The 22,469-nt window shown below is 43.4% G+C and overlaps 1 protein-coding gene and 1 long non-coding RNA gene across 2 annotated transcripts in view; both read right to left on the reverse strand.

The window, feature by feature from the left end:
• Nucleotides 1–22,469, reverse strand: part of PTCH2 (patched 2) — a 76,721-nt gene that overhangs the window by 31,629 nt on the left and 22,623 nt on the right. The gene's annotated exons all lie outside the window — the stretch shown is intronic.
• LOC310709751 lies at nt 1,727–6,238 on the reverse strand. The gene is made up of 2 exons (XR_014527674.1): nt 4,440–6,238; nt 1,727–2,993 (listed from the first exon to the last, which is right to left on the reverse strand). It is a non-coding gene; the product is annotated as an uncharacterized lncRNA (long non-coding RNA).

Below are 22,469 nucleotides of genomic sequence, written 5' to 3' on the forward strand. Positions count from 1 at the left end.
TCCCTTTTCTCTCCCCCTAGGTTCAGCAGAGCCGCTTCCCAGGCAGTGGAACAGGCCTTCAGAATTATCCCCATAATTACAGGCTCTTGGATAAATTGCTGGGCTGGGCACCTCCTCCCTCCCAGCTGGGCCACCCAAATGCAGCCCCCCTGCTCTGTTTCCACACCAGCTGGGAGGCCCAAGAGAGCTTCAATTAAAAGAGACAGGATAGGGCTCTCCTCTTAAGGGCCCACCTGGCTTGAGAAAATGTGCGGACAATAAACTCCCCCCCATCCCCAATGAAAACTCCAACCCTCTTCTAGGGTAAAACCTCCTCTCAACCAATTTAGCACTACCATACTGGAGTAATCTGTTATTAAAGCTTCATAGTTATTATTATGGATATTTATGGTAGAAGGCAGAGATCCAGCCCCAAACACAAAAAAGTAAGAGATAATTTCTTGCCTCAAAGAACTGAAATTTTGGTCTGACTGGGCAAGAGGAAAGTCAGGCCCATAGAAGGAAAGGGACTGGAATTTCTCCAGCCCCACAGCAGGGGCTAAGAAGGGAACAAAACCCTTATGCCCATAGCACCTGCGGGAAAACATCACCCCATAGACTGAACAGAAAGAGTAGGGGTAGCAAGTGAGCAGCAGACAAAGCTCTTGAGAGAATCCCTTCTCAGAGCCTTCCCAGACATTAAAAAGCCCAGCTTTTATTCAAAGCAGGATGCAATAACACAATATCCTGTCTCCAAAGCAATTCATAGTAGTTTTGCTGTGGACATAGTTTTGTTGAAGGAGGTGACTCACCCACCACTTAGTAATAAATACATAAAGGCATCCTAAAGAGGGTGTTGCTGCAAAGGGAGTGTTCCTTGCTAACATGCTGGAGTAGTTAAAAGGGGGGGGCCCAGGGCCCAAGCATGTGGGCAGAAGTGGGACAGTGACTTTCCCCCTGGTAAAAACAGCAGCCGGGAGGTCAAGGCCACAGCAGGGACAAAGGGTAAAAGGTCCTACCTTCACATTGCTACCCCAAACAGGACACCCCACCCACAGGTAAAGAAAAGCACACACAAAAGCCACTTATATAGTTAACACAATGTCTTTGTTTGTGTCAAAGAGATATACACCCTTTTACATAAGATGCTCTCTCAAGAGCCACAACTTCCAGAGTTCCTATGTTCCTGCTGACATTTCCTGTGCACACTCAAGAGAATCCAACACTGTTGTTGTTGTTTTAAAAATTATTTATAGTTTTCAGTTATTCATCTACTTTAATTGTATACTCTTATGAAATTGCAGGTTATTACAATAATCCTGCCAATGTCCTTATCTGTTTACAATTTGTTTGTAAATATTTAATAAACCATTTCCATTCTTTTATAAAAAGTTTGTTATCTTGATTTCTTATTTTTTCCAGTAAGTTTTGCCATGTCTGCAAAGTCCATAAGTTTTGGTATCCATTCTTCTTTCATCAAGACTTCTTATTCTTTCCATTTTTGGTCAAATAACATTTTTGCTGCTGTAGTCGCATACATTAATAAATTTCTATACTGTTTAGGTAGCTCTATCCCATGAATAGGCAAACTAAGGCCCCGGGGCTGGATCCAGCCCAATCGCCTTCTAAATCCGGCCCGTGGGCGGTCCGGGAATCAGAGTGTTTTTACATGAGTAGAATGTATCCTTTTATTTAAAGCCTCTCTGGGTTATTTGTGGGGCAGAGGAATTCGTTCATTTCTCCCCTCCAGAATATAGTCCGGCCCACCACATGGTCTGAGGGATGGTGGACCAGCCCATGGCTGAAAAAGGTTGCTGATCCCTGCTCTATCCCTACAATTCCCAGAATAAAAGCTTCTAGTTTTTTGTTTTGTTTTTTGAATGTTATTTTAAGCATATTTTTCAATTCATTATATATCATTTCCCAATAAGCTTTAACCTTAACTGCAAGACCACCACATACGATGGTCTTTAAACATAAAATCCCAATAGACAAGAATCCAGCACTTTTGGCATCTGACTGCCAGAAGGAGGGATGAACAAGCACTGTACCAACAAGGGACAGCAAGACAAGAGTGCTGCTTAATAGGATTTGCAGGTCCCAGAACATACGTCAGCAAACATATTAGGCCTCTAGCCTTCACAATGTGTAGAACTTACAGTAGGTCCATGACAAGGGAACACAGTGCCTATACAGCATTTAGTATGAGATCCACCCACCCACCCACACCCATATTGCCACATCTGGCTATAAATACAAATCAGGCAGCCACTAATAGAAAGAGCCTCCTTAGTTCCCATTATTTATGCTAACATATTCCAATCAAGCCTCTAATTTTTCAAAATAGACAAAGCCTTTTGTGGGGGGTTGGGAGAAGAGGGAGGGAGCAGCAGAGAGGAAAGAAGACTCGTGTTACAAATTTGTACCAGACCCCGAGAAGTGACACACAGATACTTGGTGGGGGCAGCCATTACAAGCACTATCCAATAGGTGTCTGTAACTCTCATGCCATGTTGTTCCATCCAGTATTCACAACAGAAGGGGGGGGGGTCAAATATCATTTACTCAGCTAATACTGCAGCTTGAGCACTGGAAAAATGCAATATGCATGAAACAGAAATGCTTCCTTGAGGAAAGCTGTCTGTTTCCCATATATAACAAATGAGTAACAGCAGTCTCCACAAATCCCATGTTTTCCAAGGAAGGGAAATTCCAACATTTGCCTCCCCTTCTCTCTTTATTTGTGGGAGTGGGGGTGGAGGGGGTAATTCTCCAGAGTGAAAGGTGCGCAGAGGAACAGAAATTCAACCTTGAGTTAAAAAAGCATTTGTAACTGTTTTGAGGTTGAGGAAAATATACATGGTCACTTTCATCACAAGGGTTTTTTGTACACATGGGCAGGAAACTTACAGCAAGCCCACATAGGGCTGCTGTACTTCCTGGTCTGATTCACATGGGCTTCCAAAGAAGCCCTTCCTGGAGTACAGAACTGGGCAGTTTGAATGTTACTGGAGCTCTCTAGGGCAGTGTTTCCCAACCACTGTTCCGCGGCACACTAGTGTGCCGCGAGATGTTGCCTGGTGTGCCGCGGGAAAAATTAAAAAATTCGAAAGATTTTTTTTTTTAAAGTCAAATTTTCGATTGGGGCGCCGTCACTAGATGACCCCTGGGGTTCCCTCCCTCCCTCCCGCTCTGCGCCTCCCTCCTCCTCCTCCTCCTCCTCCTCCTCCGGGGAGGCCCTTCCTGGCTCTCGGCCAAGGCTTGGCGGCTGCCACTCACTCGCTTGCCCACCTGTCCCTCCATCCCTGCACCCGGCCTCTCCCCCTCCGTCCCCGGCGCGGGGGCTGCCGGGATCCGTAGTCCCCTCGCTCTTGGGCTCCGCGCCCGCGCGGGGTGCGTGAAGTACGTTTCCCAGCGTGGCCTGGCGGGCCGGGCGTTTTGTTTGAAGCGCTCTTCTCCCGGCCATGGAATGAGCGCGGCGGCGGCGGCCGGGCGGGCAGGGGCTCTTCCGCGCAGACCCCGCGCAGCCTGCCTGCGCCCCCGCGGAGATCGGGCGGCAGGATGGAGCCCGGGGATCCCCGCGGAGGCGGAGCGGCGGAGGCGGAGGCTGCCCCCCAGGTAGGGCTGCGTCGGGGGGGTTTATTTTTGCAATGCTGCATCCGCGCCGGAGGGGACGCATCAGACAGCGGGGAGACCCCTTGGCGGGCGTGCAAGGCAATGCATGCGTGCAGGCGTTGCATGGAGTGCAGTGCAATGCAATGGCAACGCGGCGCCCTGCATGCATGCATGCAACTTCCACCAGCGCTCCGGATTTGGCAGGTGAGGGGGGTCCCCAGTGGGTGGCAGAGAGAGCCGGGAGGGCGAAGGGGAGCCGGGGGGGGAGCAGCGCTGCTCCCCGAGCCGAGCCCGGGGGGAAACTTCGGCATCGTTGCGCCGGGTGTTGGAAGCGGAGGCTGGCAGGGGCCCCTCACCTGCAAAACCTGGTCGCCTCTCATATATTTCGTGCATTGCATTCATCGCCCGCTTTCTCCTCCAAGGAGCTCCCGGGGGCGCGCGTGGTTCTCCCCGTGTTATCCTCGCAACAACAGCCCTGCGAGGTGGGTCAGGGGAGTGGCCCAAGGGAGCACCCAGGGATTGTCCTGGCCAGGTGGGGTGATTTGAACCCTGCTCTCTGCCCGGTCTTCGTCCTCATTTAGCCCCCACATGTGCATGACTGTGCATGACTGAGGTTTTCCCCCCTCGTCTTGGCTATGGTGTGAGTCTGTCCTGTTAATTAATGGGGTTCTGCCTTCGGAGAAGATGAGCCAGCCCTCAAGGAGGTGATTATGTAATTTGCTAGCAATTCATGTCGCTCCCGGCGTGACGCTGCGCGCTGATGTCACGGGGCTGTAATGGTGGTGTGCCTCGAGATTTTTTTCATGAAACAAGTGTGCCTTTGCCCAAAAAAGGTTGGGAAACACTGCTCTAGGGAAAACAATTGCCTTGATTCCATGAGTAGGGCAACCCTATAATTTGCCCTGGATCGGGTGTAAGTATTAATAGCAAATATTGGGCCAGACTGAAAAAGGAAAGCACCTGGCATTAGACTCATGAGACCCTCCAGGGATGCAGTGACTACAAGGCATTAAGAAACATTTGTGTAATTAATCAACTGGACAAGAAGACCCTTCTCCATGCATAAAACTGGCATCTACCTTCAGTCTGCCCTTTCCATTCAGTCTAGGCATTGTCACTACAAATAACAATGGAACACAGAGTTTGTCTTTACTCCTTGTATTAACACACATAATGTTCCTTTGCACCTAACAGGAGATATCAGAGGTCATCAAAGGAGAAGGGACAAACAATCCAAGAGCATGCCAAAAAATCATCCGGATAAAGTGAGAGGATAGAAACTTGCCTCAGGAAGATTGTTAGGATCCTGAAGGCTTATCCAAATGATAAAAAAAAAAAATCTCAGACATAGCCCTTCACAGAAGTCATTTCCAGCAACAGTTGTACAATATCCTGCTCAAACCTGTGACACCTGTGCAGCCACATAACATATTAACACTTCAAGTTGCACTGGCCCTTCAAGCTAAGGAGATTTTCTCATTGAAACTACATTGTAGTTTGTGTTGGGAAAATAAAATAACCCTGAAACAAAAGCACTTCCTTGATGGAAAACAACAACATCCTGAAGTACACGAGCAACAATTTTACATTTACTGCTGAAAAAGATTCTGGATTTGATTCATGGGACACAGATGATATAGAGTAAAATCCTAAATTCTAGCTACTTGCAGAAATCAGAAACTGGAGGAGGAGAGGTTTCAGTACCTGAAAATGTGAACTAGGTGGTTTCTGTACAGAAACTAAGGTACAACAAATCAATTTCACACAAGCACTGAATTGACACCCGTGTTATTTACCTTGCATCCTTCTAACAGGAATTCTGAGTGAAAAGCATTTTCTTCTCCCAATTATGAAGGCAGCAGTACTGCGCAAAGAGACTTAATATTTTTACTGAAAGCCACTTTAAGACACATAAAGAAAATAAGGGTATAAATTCCTTAAATAAATAATAAAGTCCCACATTGCCTGCAAGCAAGAGCAACAGATTACTTTTTAAATTTTCAACATTTAATGCATGAAAACAAGGATACTAGTTTTACATTGAGGCAGACCTGTTGCGACTTCAGGGGGTGGAAAGCTAGACATCAGCTGGGGCTCCACAGCAAAGACCCCACCAGCCCAAAAGTGTCTTGCCTAAGAGCCCCACAGATCTTGAGATGGATGCTTAATGGTTTAAATAATTTCTATACTGTTTAGGTAGCACATGCTTAATATCAATTGGAAAATGGAAGCTAAAACATGGATAAATATATGCCGTAGATGCCTCTTGACCATGTGTCCTCAGTATATTGTCCTTCATCCTGCCCTTACCCACTATCACTGCTGGAGATACAGAAGGATCTCATTTCAGTTGGGCAGCTGAAGCCCCAGAATTTTAAGTGACTCACCCATGATCAGAAACCAAGAGACTAAATACAGTAGAGGACTTTTGAGATTTGAACTGCTCATGTTAATTTAGCACACATCATCATTTTATACTGAGAAAATGGACATTGTCATAAGATATCTGAGCATGACCCCACCGTGCTTCACTCAGCCACCTGAAGACGAAGGGCTCTGTCACCCACTGTGGCACCATTCCGTGTACTGTTTAGTATCCATATATGTTCAGTTCCTTATTTCCAAGGAGCGGGAGTCACTTTTTGTACAAAACTTGTGCATACCAACTTACTTTAAAAAAAAAAATTTCTATACTTATTGTAAAAAACAATCCGCAGTTTTTAGATTGACTTGCCTAAGATCCAGGACAAAGCACCATCTAGTTCGGCATCTTGTTCTCATGGTGGCCAAGCAATCATTTGATTATCTACAGCTGAATGTGCAAAACTGCCTCACTATAATACTGTAGTGCTTCCACATTCAAGGGAAAGTATTCATGATCTGTTTGATTTCATTACTTGAATGAGTCTTAGTTGTGACTAGCTTTTGCTGATTGAACCCACCATTTCTGAATTGCAGTGAGAAGGCTCAGAAGCCCTGCCTGTGATGTTCGATCTGCAATGGTGGTTTCTGTCATTATGAACTTCTATTTGAACTTATAATTAACAGTCTTCCCTTTCTGAAAAATAATATGGAAGAAGCACCCTCTTATGGGGGACATGTTAACACTGCACGGTAAGCTGATCACTGTATTTCAAATATCTCATAACCTCCATTTAAAATGCAAATCACAGACATTTAGGATAGGTAGAAGCTATGATGTTGGACATAGAAGTATGTGCAGCAGTGATTCTTGGTTGACACTTTTAAATTGTTACTGTACCAGTGATGTTTCTGGTATTTTCATGGGATGGTGTGGCAGCAGCATTTGTTGTTATTGGTATGTTTTATATTTTATATCATTATAATAATTAATAATAATAATTTTGTTATGTACACCCCACCCATCTGGATGGGTTCCCCCAGCCACTCTGGGTGGCTTACAACTTATCTAAAAACATCAGTCCTTAAAACTTTCCCTAAACAGGGCTACCTTCAGAGGTCTTCTAAAGTCAAGATAGTTGTTCATTCCATTGACATCTGAAGGGAGGGTGTTACTACCGAGAAGGCCCTCTGCTTGTTTCATATTGCTTGTAAGCTGCTTTGAGACTGTTTGTCACCTTAGGCAACAAAGTAAATAATTAAAATAATAAATAACAAAGCAAATGAAAACAAAAAAGTTGCCATGGATAAAAATATGGGGCTTGTTGTCTAGAAGAGAAAGGTTATTCAGATCCACAATGGATCTCATCTCTTTTAAAAAGCAAACTAGACTGAATGTGACAAAACAAGGTAGTGGGTGTATAAAAGAAAAGCAGGAGTAATCAACTCCTGGAGACCATGTGCTAGTGGTCAGGGGTAGGCTTCTAACTATAACAGCCAAAGCAACAATATTAATCCTAGTCCAAGGTTGTTCTGCATTAGATGGAGCTTAGAGTGCAACTGAACAGCATCTGAACTGTTGTCTCTTAGGAACAATCCAGTTTTTTAAACATAGGAAAGTGTGTCTTTGTAATGTCAAGAGGGTCAGACATGAATATGGGATCCATGAACTCCAGATAAAAGCATGGAAGCATTTTCAAGACATAGGTCTCTCTCACACATCTGTCTCTTCCAATATTCAAAGGATGAAGTTCCCCACAATTATTTGCTGGAGGGGAAATATAATGCTCTTAATGTATCAGTAAAGAACACGTTCCTGGCATCTGCTGAGATCCCATCCAATAGAAAACACATGCCTGTGGGCACCTCTATATAAGCCATGGTAACATCCCGGAAATCATATATCTTCCCAATGTGCTTATTTAATAAGCAGACTACATATTTTCTCATTCCTTTTATCATGTGCAAACATGTGCACCCAATACTGCAGTGTACCTGCCGCTTGTGTTTCTGTAGGTAGTACAAGACTGGCTTACTTGATTTTATTTCCTCATTTCCAAAGCATTCACTGAATTTTGAAACATGTTCATCTTTTGAGAGATAATGACTATTGCAAGATACAAGTTTTACAATGCATTGTTTTCTGAATTATAAGGATTTTGATAAATTCCAAAGGGATAGCCATGCTAGTCTGATACCGCAAACCTCCCCACAAAAAATAACTTGTGACACCTTAAAAACAGATTTATTGTGGCTTATGTGAAAAGAAAACGGTCTATAAGGTGCCACAAAATTCTGTATATTTCGACATCAACCCTTCAGAACATTTTCGGTCACCTGTCTTCTAGTCCAATGGATGAAAGTCATCTGGGGTAAAGAAGTATGATATTGATATATGTCCTTATGGGGTTCAACTTGACCTCCTATCATGGCTGTTTTGAGGGACCATAACCAAATGTTCCTCGACACCTTTTATAGCTCCATCTTTTCAAAATGATAAAGACAATGCCCCACCCCAGGATCCAGCTGGGATTTTTCTGCTTACAGCAGTTTGCCAGAGAAGAGGCTTCAGTTATCAGATACCAACAGCTGGGTGGACTCTTTGGGGCTGGGAGGAGCATCCTTCAAAGCCAGCATGCCGGAAATGGATATGGGGAACTCTCAGGATCCTTTTCTGCAACAAACCTACTTGGTGCTAGAACAAGGGCAGAATCTTGGCTTCCAGAACAAAAGTTTAAATAAGGATTTAACAGAATGGACACAAGAAAACCAGAGTAACTTCGGGCTATGCCCTGTACCATCCAAGCTCAATAGAAAAGGTAGACATGTAGAAAAGAAGCACTAAGGTCTATACCAGCCATGTCCAAAGTCCGTTTCGGGGGCCTAATCAGGCTCGCCGGTCAGTTTAATCCGGCCCCTGTAGCAGTTTACCTCAACAACATCAATCCTAAAAAAAGGTTAACAACTTTGGTCGGCCCTCAAAGCCCTTCACTTCATCAAATATGGCCCTCTTTGAAAAAAGTTTGGACACCACTGGTCTATACTATAGGAACATTCCAACCTTTCCTGCAAGTCTCTCATTCACACTTTGCCCCAGCAAATGGTTGCAGACAGTGGACAGTTTTGCTTTCTAATCTCTTCCTTGTGGAGACTTGAGTAGAATATCCTTTGGGTTGCTGGCCCAGTTTATAAGGGCAGACTGAAATTAGTAGAAGTTCCTTTAAATTGGCCTTACCCCGCAGAAACCTCAAATAGAATGGCAACTGATCTACATGGACAAATAACCATCCACTTCTCAAGTTGAGTCACACCCTTGCTATCTTCCCACCTTTCTAAGGGCTCAATTGATGACAGTAAGAGGATGTAAGACCCAATTAGAAGGGAAACCTGGGCCTTTCACTTGCTGTTTTCTCTCACCTTTGCATTACGAACCTGAGCAGAAAACATAATTTAGTTCAGTCAGAACTGAAGTTTGGGGTCTCTTATTAGACCATTTGCATGGACTTACTATGCTTGTGTGATCTGCGACACCACAAACTGTTCAAAGTTCATTGCTCCCACATTGTATCACCAACTACCCTGGTCACAAACAAAGCAGGACACTCCTCTCCTACTCTGCATGCCTGCATCCTAAAAGTCAGATGATTTGGGTCAAGTGGCATGGAAATCTTCCCCATGAGAGACTGCTCTTAGGAAGCCCAAGCCAGCACCACAGCCAGCTGATCAAGATTCCATAATTTCTGGTTTCTCCATAGGAGGGACTGTGTGGGTGAACTGTTTAGCTCTGATCACCTTATAAATGAGAAGCCTCAGCTTAAGTAAAAGTATAGCTCTTAGGGTCAGTAAATCAACTCAAGTATTTCAAGTCAAGCTTCTCTTGAGTAGATGGAGCTTTAATGAAGGACACAGCACTCCCCACAGCTTGCAATATCTGATCTACATAGTTTAAGAAAGAAAGTGTACTAAAATGAAATCTGTGTGCTCTTAAAGCCTCTGCTGCAGAGTTCCCTGGTCCTGGTTAATTGATCTTTGGGCTCAACTTCAGGGTGACAAAAGGTGGACCTAAACATCAACAAAATGTCTTGAGCAGTGGGTGCTGGCCCAAAGACTGCTACATTGTCTGCTTGCATAATGTCTGTGTGTGTCCTGGCCCAGACTCTGTAGCGCTAACCACAAACCCCTCTGATCCAGGGCATGGAAAACTGCCATATTCAAGTGAGAACCTGTCCAAAGAACATATGAAAAGCTATTCACTGATTTGGAAGCAGGGCAGTGGCCCTTCCCTTGGCCCTCCAAAGCTCATTCTTCTGACAAAACACTCATCAACCAATCCTTTTGATACTCTAGCTACCTGTACCAGCACAAAGTGACCTCAACTGGGACATAAAAATACTCCTAGAACTTCTCTCATCATCAGCCCAACAACAAGAAGTGTGACTGACTCAGGCGCCCCACTGTGACAGATGCAGTCCTAGGTGCCATCTCCACAAGCCATATTATGGAGCCTGGTGCATAATAAGTGCTTTGTTCTCTCTCTTCTTCTTGGAAATCTTTTGAAGAGACAACTGATGGAAAGAGATAACCCAAACCTTGCTGTGGAACTGGTACTAGATGCTCAGCAGGGTATTAGTGTTCATTCTTTCATTTTTCTAATTTGAAAAGATCATAATAGGGGAGTAAGACTTATTCTATATTCATCTCAATAAATTCATCAGACTTTAACTTTTTGCATGGAAACTAGATGATTAAATGACATCTATTCCCCCCCCCCAATAAATAGTGCTATCTGTATCCAGCCTTGCTCTTTGGGTTCAGTCATAGTGTGAGTGCTGCAGTCTTGATAAACAAGCAAAGTGGAACCAGGTTTCATGAAATCCAGAGGGAAAAACCTCTTCTCTTGACAGTGTTACACATAACTTGGATAATTGCCTTTTAAAATCGGAGGATATCCTTGAAAGAACTACCTAATCTGTCATGATCTGGACTCAGGAGAATAGTTCCTCAAAGAGGACTTCTTCAAGGACACAATTCAAAGCCTTGGAAATAAAAAAAAATGGACCTTTCTGCCTCAAAAGTGAATACAAAGACAAATTTGTTCTACAATAGAGAGAGTTTCACTGGCTTTGGGAGTAGATTCTCTATCTTAGAAGCGCCAATGGGCCTCTTGTATGTATTCCCACCTCTTACTGATCCTAGGCAAGGTGCTTTGCAATAAGGTAAGAGACTTGGGTGATCTCAGTCACCCTGTATTTATCCCATGGATTGTGGATTCACAACTTATGGGAGTGGATTCACAACCTACTGTGTTCCAAAACCCAGTAGCTTATCCACATCTGTACATTCTGAATCTGACCACTTGGTGCCCTAAGCCAGGAGCATACAAGGTCTTTGGTATTTGATGTGATATTCACTAAGACAGTCCACTAACAGAATTTATGAAGCTAGCTGGAGGACATTTGTGTCAAAACCCTATTAAGGGTTGGCCCAATACAATTTGGCACCTGAGGCAAACCACAAAACACTGCTCCCCACCCCACCCCGCCAGGGAAGAAGGGGTAGGTGAAGATCTACACAGGAACAAGGAAGTAATAAATATTTACATCAGGATCTGTTGCCTCTGTGGAACCTGCCACCTGAGGTGGTCATCTAACCTTGCCTCATAGGTGGGCCAGTCCTAGCCCTAGTCCCCCACATCCTAGATTTTCTACAAGATGGGATATAAAGGCCTTCTGCCAAATACTCTGAAGAGGTAAAGGTGGTAACTTTGAAGAGTGTTATCTACAACAGCCAACCACAGAGAATATTTGGTGCTTCCATAGATTTTGGAGTGACACATAAGAAAAATTGGAGAAACAACTACTGGAAAAGGAAAAAAATATAGGAGGACAGGCAAACAGGTAGCAAGCAGACACAAGACTTAGTTGGTGGGAGGGCCTGACTTAATGGGGCATAAGTTCTGCAGGCCTGATCTAAAACCATATGAGGCAAACTAAGGTCATTAATTAGGATAGGTATGAACAGCAGAACAGATAAATCAGAAACAAAAAAATAAGGTCTAAACATCAAGTGAAAAGGGAAAAAAAGGAGAATGCTTGTTCTGAAGGACGAGAAAAATAATTTAAAATTTGCAGCAGGACTAGGGCTACAACCACATCATACCTCTTATATATTACAAACCACTACAAATCTGTGAAAGGTGAACTTGGGATGAGCATAAATAAATGCATAAACATGAACTGTTGCTTTTTTCTGCTGTAGGATAAATGATGTCCTCTTTGCTGCTCTTTCCCTGCTTCAGGTACCCTTTCCACCTTTAATATCCCTTCAACTGTCTTGTCCATTTATACTCTTAGACATTTGTTCTGTGCCTTATTATTTTACTATTGCTCATTATTATTTGTATACCTATTTTTTAAATTTGAAAATCTGCTGGGATGTGGCTTTTTAATTTTACATTGCACACAGCATTCTGCACAGCTGGCTTCTGCTGGAAAATAGCAGAGACCATTTATGCAAAGCTTGATCCTCATGGAATATTGCATGTATGACTAAAATAGGATGGGTACAGTTTCACAGTGCAATCCTATACATGCCTGTTCAGAAGGAATTCCCAGAGTTCAATAGGCTTATTCCCAGATAGATGTTTATAGGATTGCAGCTCAAACCACACTAATTATGCACATATGTATGCATCCTTCATTAACTGAATATTCACACAAGGGATCGTGAGAAATAAAAACTTAAAGTCCAGTAAAAGAGAAATAAAACAGCTATCTTTAATAAAAGAAATCATGAACCAATATTGTTCCTAAGAAATGTACTACTTAGGAAATTCAGTGTGATAAAATATCATGTAAGTTATTGCTGTAGTGTGGTATTTTGCTTTAAGATCCTTGATCTAAACAAATCAATACTGTCATGAATATTAGGTTTTAAAGCTACACACTGAAGACTGCTTATTTGTTGTCCATGACAATAATGCGTTAGATGTGATTTTTTTTTTGAAGAATGGCTTATATTTGTCTTCTTTGCAACTGCATGGGTTTATCCTGATTCAGAGACCCACGTTTTGACTGTATTTGTGAACATGTTGATCTAGATGATATAGAAGTATAAAGAGTAAATCTTATCCTTGACTGCTTGCGTCAAGGCGTCAACTGAAATTTTGGCAGATTATGCCCACATCTCTACTCACTGGGAAATCTCCTCAAAAGCAAAAACCCCAACAACTAGAAGCTGCCTGATCTGAAGCAGGATACCAGTCCAGATAGCCTTGGAAGTGAGCCAGGTTGAAAGTGAGGCTTCATCATGGACAGCTTATGTTTTGGTTTAATCCATGACTATTCCCATCAGCAACAAATTCAATAATGCAACTAAACAGAGAGTAAGTGGACAGCTGTGTCCCCTCCATATCCATGTGGAGATCTGATTCCTTGACAGGCCTGAAACAGTGAAGAAAGGATGGGGAAGGCTAATATGCACCCACCCCCCTCTCACACTCCCTCCCTTATGGCAGTGGCAGCCGCAGCCGAATCTGATTTCTTGCAGCGTCCTCAACACAGTGCTGCACGCACATGCCTTGGGCCACCTTCAAAGTGTTGAGGGGCGGATTAGCTGGATTAGGGAGGCTGTGAAAGGAGCCATGCTGCTCGGGAGGAAGTCTCGCTGGGGGCGTGCTAAAAGAGCCATTTTTACCTGTCCCGGCTGCTCTGAAAGGCCTGCCAGCCGCTAGCTGGCCTATGGCTGTCAAAACACGTCCAACCAGGATCCTGTTCACCATGGAAAAGCAGCTAGCTCCATCAAGACAAGCAAGGGAGCCCAAGCACCCCATTAAACTGACACCCTGGGGCTAAACATTGCTGAGGGCCGAGGTAGGGGGAGATGTGCAGCGCCGTGTCCCTTGGTGCTTGTTCTCTAACAAACCTAGTCTGACAAAGACAGAGACGCCAGGCTGCTTTCTAAATAAACAAGGCAGAGGGGGTGGAGGTGGCTGGCAGGCTGGATGGGGGAGCTGGCTTTAAGGAGAGCACTGAAAGGCCCGTTTGAGGCCTACTCTCCATTCCCCAGGCCTGGCCTGGCCTTTTGTTTATCCCAGACCTAAATTAATGTCTTTATTTACCAGAAATCCGAAGGGCTCAGGTTCCCAGTGTGGAGGGGGCGGGTGAGGGAGAGGAACGGCATGAAGGAGCCTTGGCCAAAGACGAGGGGAGAGCCCGACCCCCGAAAAAGGGGGCTAAAAGAGATTCAGTTGGGAGCCATTCACTGCTAAGACTCCTGTCAGCATTGACATAAATTTCCACTGGTGTTGGCATTTACGCATTTGGCATTTCCATATGTATAGAGTTGCCTGGACTAATTATGCTAATCATCTCCTCTGTTGGCCGCTGTGAAAAATGCCCACATTAAGCACTCCACTGCCTGCTAATGTGACTTAATGTGCGGTTGAAACATACATTCATCCCCCTCTGAATGGCGAAATTTTTCCACATTGCTGCCTTCATTCAGGCAAGAAATGAATTTTTTGAACTCAGACCACTTTTCCAAGCCAGGGGGGATGGATCAGAGAATAACACTCTCTCCTTCTCTCTCCACTTTCTGTTCCCCACTCACAGCTCTTGCTAATAAAATAAAAAATAAAATCTCTAGGGCTGGGTCAGACACCCTTCTTCACATATCATTTAAAAATGGAATCTCCATATGTACAACCAGATCAGCGAGGTGGGGAGACCCCATCTTTATCTAGAAGCATCCGTCCTCTCACTCTTCTCTTGTCCACCCCCCCCCCTCAACAAAAGGAGCTCTTTCCTCCCCCAACCCTTCAATTCTTTGGGAAACTGAAACAGCCTGAGTGGCAACTCTAGCAAGTTTGAGCTAGTCTAAGAAAAGAAAGATCCTTTCAAAGCCGGCCATGGTCACAGTAGAAGATGCCTCTTAGAGCAAATGTCAAAGCAGAGGCAGAAAACAAAGCAGATTTAGAGGATAATGGCCAACGCTCTCCCACTCTTTCTCTCTCTTTTAGAGGATAGAGAGGCTGAAGGGTATCCTCAAATACACTATTTTTTAAATAGTAGTTACAACACTTTCTATTCTGCAGGTATTATTTACTACTTGCATGTGCAATCACATGTGCAACCCTCACAGCAGTTATTAGCAATCACAATAAATACTATGAGGCATATGAGAATTGTTCAATGATTTTTTTCTTCTTCAAGTGTGGTTATAAACAACTGCATTTAGTTAACTCCAGTGTTACTTTGCTACTGGCATTTACTACCAATGGAAATTGGTAATGACTTGGTGACAAAGAAAAAGAACAAAACTAATGGCATTTCCCTCTTTGTTGGACTTTATCCTAGTTTGTCATCATCGTTCCTACCTGCACTGATAGTAACATTTTTCCACTGTGGCCCATAGACAATTGCTTTTTCATTTGTGTGGTGTTGTTTTTAAAACGTATCTATGGATTCTGCCCAGCTTAAACCTCTTTTCTTTATTGTGCCAAAGTTTATGTGTTGAATCCTGTCAAATGCCGGCCAAAAAAAAGACAAGAGAAGGGGCAAGGTGGCTATGGAAGAACCTAGGAAATAGGTTGGCTTAAGACTAGACTGATCATTACCTAAGATTTCCACAACAGGAGGTTTATTTAATATAAAGCAAGTGTGGGAGAATCATCACTTCTACAGAAGGAAGAGAAACACATAGAATATTAACCAAATCTAAACTAAAATAAATACAAGAAATACAGTTTCTTTCTTGGAAACAATGAGGAATTGTCTATAAAATTTTGGAGGGTATGAGGGAAAGATGCTGGGACACACTCCAAAAATAGTGCAGAAACTGTGTGCCCCTGTAGCAGCCTGATGGACTTCTTTATGGAGGAAATTTGATAGGCCTTAAGTTTATACCCAGACTCCCTGAATTACCTAGCTTCTCCTTTCGTTGTTGGATTCACATACTTCCCCTGCATCACAACATTCTGGAGTTTGCTTTTCCACTTTAAATAGTCCAGTTTACTTTCACACTGTCTATGTGAGATTATAAATTCTTTTTTGTAGATTCCTTAATTCTGCTGCCAGCCTCCTTTGCCTCTAAGGAATGCAAATGTCCAACAATATGGGAAGCACACTTGTTCACGTCACCCATCTCCCCCATGGCTCTCATCCTTCCTGAAGTTGTCCTCTCACTCTTATCAGCACCAAGGCCACTTCAGAGGCTTCTGCTAGCCACTAGGCCACCCACCTCTGCTGGCCACCCAAGAACATTACGTACATATATACACTGAAGCCCCCTTGGCCTCTGCACTCAGCTGCCTTGGGGGCTTGTTTATTTGCTCTTGTGAGCGAGGTATGCAGGCCCCACATCCACAGTTTATTTATCTGTTCAGAAGGAGAGTTCAGAGTAGAAAAGCCTCATTGAATATATACTGGGCCTTCTAGTATTTCTCACATGGCCTGCCTTCATGGGGTTCATCTCCAGTCTCAAACACCCTGAGGTCTGACCTGATTTAAAGGCTGCTTCACCTCTCCCATCTGCAGGAATATCAGGCTAAGTTTGTAAAGGTGTCAGGCGTCAGCTCTCTCAGACTAGATAGACTCAGAACCCCAGCACTCTTTAAAGGAACCATTCTTTGCTATCATTTCAAATGGGCAGTTTAGACATCTTTCACTGGGCATCAGATACAGATAAGCCAATGGTGCATGATTGTTATACTGAGCTGAAGTCCCTAAATGAGGCTAGGTTCCCCAGTCATTCTGAGCTAAATGCCCAGTTTGTGTACCCTACAAGCATCCAAACTACAGAATCTCCCTCCTTTACAAGTTACCTCTAGTCATATATATTTAGATGTTCACTCCCTCAAAACACTACTGAGAACTGAGCTGCATCTGGCATCAAAGTATTCTCCCAGGTTATAAAGTAGAAATTCAATCACGCCACTCCACAAATTACACTCCAGGAGTTGGCTTCACTAAATCCTGTGCTAATTAATTAATTCCTTTTTAAATATTGACATTATCCTATCCCAAGATATAGGCCAGTACAGTGAAATAATTTCATTTTCTCCAGCATGAAGGCATCTTACAACACTTTATCCTGGAAAATGTCACTACTGTCCTCTCTGGGTGTTCTGACTCATTCAAGATATAGAAACACGTTCAAGGTCAATTTTGACTGCCAGCTCAGAACAGCAACTGGGCTCACCACCAAGTCTCTTGAACAGTACCTTCCAGATCTCTGCATACTGGTCTTATCACCTCAGCATGCTGTCTGCAATCTGTCCAGCAAGGGTGTCTATCCATTGCCCCAGCAGTAATCCATCAAACTCTTCATTTCTTCCGAATCCTTGCAAGTTCCAGTATGGGTGGGCAAAAATCCTTCATTGGTTTTTCTTGCCTCCCCACACTCTCAGGAATTCAAAGATAAAAACATTTCCTCTGGCAGAACAGCCATTCAGTAGCAGCAACCTTTAAAAAGGCCCTGCAGCCACATAGCTACACCAAAATGTTCTGGTTAAAGATTAAACCTGCCTTTCTTTGAGGTCACCCTTAGCCTATAAATCAACCATGACCTTTTGCCTCTCCAATGCTGGTTTGTTTTCAAGCCCCAAGCTCTAGGGTTTAATTCCCACTCAGCAGTCTACCCTGGTCATAACAATGCCAACAGGCAAGTACCTTTATAGAGGTTTACCTATAAGTGCCTACAGTCAGTTCCTGTTGACATCAGCTCTTGGCATTTTCCCATCCACTGCATTTTTTATTTTTTATTTTTAAGCTGTGAACTGCCCTGAGATCTACAGATGAAAGGCGGTATACAAATTTAATAGATAATAATGACTGGTTGAGATGACTGGTGTCAACACTGTTGTAGAATAGATCACACACTGAGACACCTGATCTTTAGTCAAGATGGGTAACCTTGCTGTTTTCAATTGAGTTTAATTCAAGGCTTTCAGCTGCTATTGCACAGAAGGGGACCCAGAAACTGGAGAGAAATGCACACTTGCCATATAAACTGTTGCATGGGGTAGATGTGGGATATATTCGTGCATTTTACACCAAATTGTTTACAGACTTCAACGCTCCTCCTTTATCTCAACATTTCCAAAAATAAGATGCCAATTCTAACAAGACTTGGTGGATATTCATGGAATAGATCTTTCTTAGTTCCTCACAGTCCTCTGAGGTCACTTTGTCCATAGGAAACAAAGCCAATTTCTTAAACATGAGCATTTACAGTAAGAGTGGAATTAAGGAAAAGGCATACAGTATATGCCCAAACTGTGAGAGAGGAGCTCAGCCTTTCACTGCTAAAGCCAAATGCCAATACAAGGAACAAGCAGAGCCTGCTGTTAAGATGGACCTGGGATGACACACTGCCATCCCTTTAATACCCAGCAGGTCCCTTGTCTCCTCTCCTCTCCTCATCTAAACTAAACAACAGTGTGAAGTCAGAGTGCACCTGTGGATACAACACAGTTCCATGGACAGAATCTACCAACCACATCATATAACCCCCAAATGGGATGTCAGTAGGGCAAACAGCTCATTCACCAATATCAAATTGTTTTATCTATTCCCACAGTGTTTCCATTTATCTGCCTCAGTAAAATTCAACACCATTCATAAATAAGGGTCAAATGGGTCAACTCAATTTGGCAGTTCTTTAAACTCATGTATCTATACTCCTCCCTACTCTCTCTCTTGTGGACAACACACACACCAACAGAGAACTTTCTAAGGGCCAAACATACAGGTCACAGAAGCATATTCCTTCTTTTAAACATGTTTTCTCCTGCTATGTCTCATGTTGTTCGGTGCTGATGAGAGTTATATTCCCAAATATCTGGAGGTCACCATGTTGGCATAGGCTGATCCGCAACAGCATTGCAAACGGAAGAGGTTGGTAGGAGGAGGAGTTTAGGGAGGACGATTGGGCTAGAAGGAGAGACAGCTATGGTTACACTAACGCCTAGAATGATACCCCATCTGTTTTAAGGAACCAGATGTTCTGTTGTTTTCCACTATACACAAGGTCAGGGTGCTTCACCCTGCACACACACTCTGGCTCACACACTCTGCATGACAGCTTCATGTTTTGAGCACAAATACACTCAACCATCTTTTCCAGGGTGATTGAAGTGTACCACAGTGCAAAAAGTGTGAGAAGCTACCACAGATATTTGTTCATAGAACAGTGGTGAGTATGGGGACTGTGACCTTCAAACAAGAGTCAATGGTCACTTCCTTCAAATTGTGTGTTTCTGGATTTGTCTAATTTATGTTAGTGAAAAGCACCACTGGTAGAAAGAGCTTCTATACTATCATTATGAAAAGAAGCTTTCTCCAGAGGCATTTGTACAGGGCTATAGACAAATCAGATCAATCAAATGTGGCAAAGGTCATGGCATAAACAAAACTCAGTAATGGAGCAACTGCCATATTGCAGAATGGCTAGGCCTGTGGATAATTTGCAGTTAGATTCAGCTGGTTTTTCACTATCAATGCTGCATGTTGCTTGTCACGGATGCAAGGGAAGCTAAGGAATTTCTGGTCTAGGAATCCAAATCTTGACAGCAAACCATTTCTGATCCAAATGGCCCACAACAGAGGATAAGGGGGATGCAGTACAGTTCAAAGCTCAGCTTCACAGAAGTATCCTCAGAGCGCCATGGGGTTCCAATGAAAGGAGCCTGCGTCACAGCAAACAAGTAATCACAGCAACATTTTACACACTGGAACTATCCACAACAGGAGATCTACAGCTGTGAACTTTTTCCACTTCTACTTGTATGCCAACTCTTCCCAGCCAGCTTTTTTGCCACACACCAAGCAGCCAACCGAAAGACAATATTGCAAAGCCCCACTTGGCAAATGCCAGCCAGCTGAGAGGATAAACTGTGATTCAAGGAAATGCAAGTGATAAATCAGAATATCGTTTTTTTACACTGTTTGTTGCAGTACCTAATTCTAACATGCATAATTTAAAGTAAAATAGTATCACTGAGCATTTTTTAATCTCAATGAAGATATATCCAAATATAAATGTGTAGCAAAACAAAACGTCCAACCAAAGAGCTCCACAAAGTTTAGTGCTCTTTTCAGTGCAACATCCCCAAGACCTAGATCCCGTGTGCCTTCTGCTTTATGTAGCTTACAAGCCATCACTCCAACTATGGGACAGCCAACAGATTTTTTCTTTCTTTTAAAGCTGAGCAAATGTCAGCATCAAAAGCAATAAATAAGTACAAGCCCAACCGTGCAGGTTCTCAGGGGATGTTCTTGATTTGGGCTGAGATGGGCTGGTTACAAAAAGGGGATTTCCCTTCTTTAAATGTTTAACAGCTGCAGGTCTTGATGGATCTCCTTTTTGCTACAAGCCTCTGGAAGGCAGAAGCAAGGAGAGAAGGGGAGGGGGCAGAAGGCTAAGGTTAAGGCATTTTTCCCTTTCCAGTCCCCCTTCAGTGTGTGAAACAGGTGGGTAAACTTTACTGGCATTCATGTGAGTGTGGGTTTTATTTAAAAGGGAGTGGGAGGGTGGAAGAGTGAAGTTGCTTCTATTGTTGAACAAAATCCAAGAGTAGTTTAGGACCACACATGGAGCTGGGGTTGTGCAGGGGGAGGAGGTGTGGAACGCCAAAGATCGCTGACAGTCATCACAGAGAAACATCTGCTCTTGGAAAGCTCCCAGGCTGCTTGCAATTTTTTTTTTTTTTTTTGGTTTAAAAAAAGAATAAAAATAAAATAAAAATCCTAGGGTGTGAAAACTCAGCGTAACCTGGTGTTGGAAAAGAGAGGAGACTGCAATAAGCAGGGGATGGAAAGCAAGCAGCAAACCCCAGGCACTGCCACATGGATTGACGGCAGTGCCGAGAATGGAGGGGGCAACATAGCATGCTGAACTTATTAATAACAAAGGCATCATTTTTATCAAATGTTTCCAGTAGGAAATTAGGATTTGCTCCTGGGTGACCCCTTTTGCTTTCGGCTATTTGCATTCAACCCAATTCCATTCTCAGCTGGCAGGCAAGTGTAACCCAAGTTAAACTTCAACTGACAGCTCTGCTGTAGACAGTAATTATCCTCTCCTTCAGCACCACCCTCAGAAAGGTAATTTAGGATTTTAATGTCAATAATGCAATGCAGCAAGCAGGGCCCGGTGGCAAGAAAAACCATATTATCTGAGATGGGGGAAATAATTTAATTGCACTTGTCTATGTGGGGGCATGTATTTGCACCGATAGGGATCTGGACTGCACACATGGCATGGCGAACACAGGCACACACATGCAGAGCAGCATAGGAAGGTTTATGCACACTCGCACACACTCTTGCGGAACAAGTTCAAGGTGGAAATCTCTCTCTATAACACCACAACAGCGCCAAACCCTTTGGGTTACGGGGGAGGTCTGTCTCCCAATATTTCTGGTGTATAAATCATTGTTTCTCATAGATTGAGACCAATATAACCAAACAAGATTGAATCCAAAAAAAGGGAAGATAATTCCATGCCTGGACAGGAAATCAGTGAGGATCACCACAACACCTTTCTTTCTGGAAGGTGGTCTGAAGGTATAGGATGAGTGAGATTCTATTGCTGAAGCAAAGCAAGTTAAGCACTGTATACTGCTTGGATGGGAGACTGCCTGGAAACCACATGTAAGGAAACCACTCTGAGCAAGTCAGAGGAAGAATGGGCTGCAAGGCAGGGTGTCATAAATGTGATACATCCCATTACTGAGACCTCCAAGAACAGAACTGCCAGGTGCCTCTAAATCCAAACCATAATCGTTGGCATAATCTTCAATTATCCAAAAGCACTTAAGGCAACCCTACATTCTCCAGTTTTATACCATGTCACCCCACAAGTCTACATGTAAATTTAGGGCATGGAAAGTGCCTGTCCCATCATTCAGTATTCACAAACAGTGCTCATTACCATCATGGAGAATAGTATTTAACAAACATTCAAAAGAATTCTGATTTGGGCTCTAAAAATCAGAGAACTGGCTTAAAAACCACTGGCACAGCCCACTGAAAATATTTCTGGAGGAAGCCCCTTCAACTTGAATGGAGTTGCACAAGGGCACTCACACATTATCATCCAGCTCTTATTCGTATCAATGGGGCTTGCACGGAAGACGTTCCCAGCATGATTGTTCCCTGTGCAATTATCTTTTTAAATAAAAGAGCTTCTTGTTTTCATCACTTTGCCAGCTGGTCTTGGAGGCTTTCTAGCCTGTTTGACAGTCACATAATTCAAGCTTTTCTCAAGGCTTACAAACTCTTCTTCAATTATCGAAAAAAGTTAAAATGGGGAAACAGGGTTTTATTGCAAGACTTGAGGTTTTAAGAGTTCCTCAAACTGGAATACATTTTTATATCCAAGAAAGTACTCCCTATCCCCCTGTTACTTGGTAGCTTCCCCCAAGATGCCAATTCCAAGAAACTGTGTGCAAATCTGGAGCTTAGAGAGGGGCCCCTTTGCTAACAACTCCCTTTAAAAGGCTCTTCTAGGCC

Source organism: Podarcis liolepis, assembly GCF_965112155.1.
Source record: "Podarcis liolepis genome assembly, chromosome: 6".
NCBI lineage: Eukaryota > Metazoa > Chordata > Lepidosauria > Squamata > Lacertidae > Podarcis > Podarcis liolepis.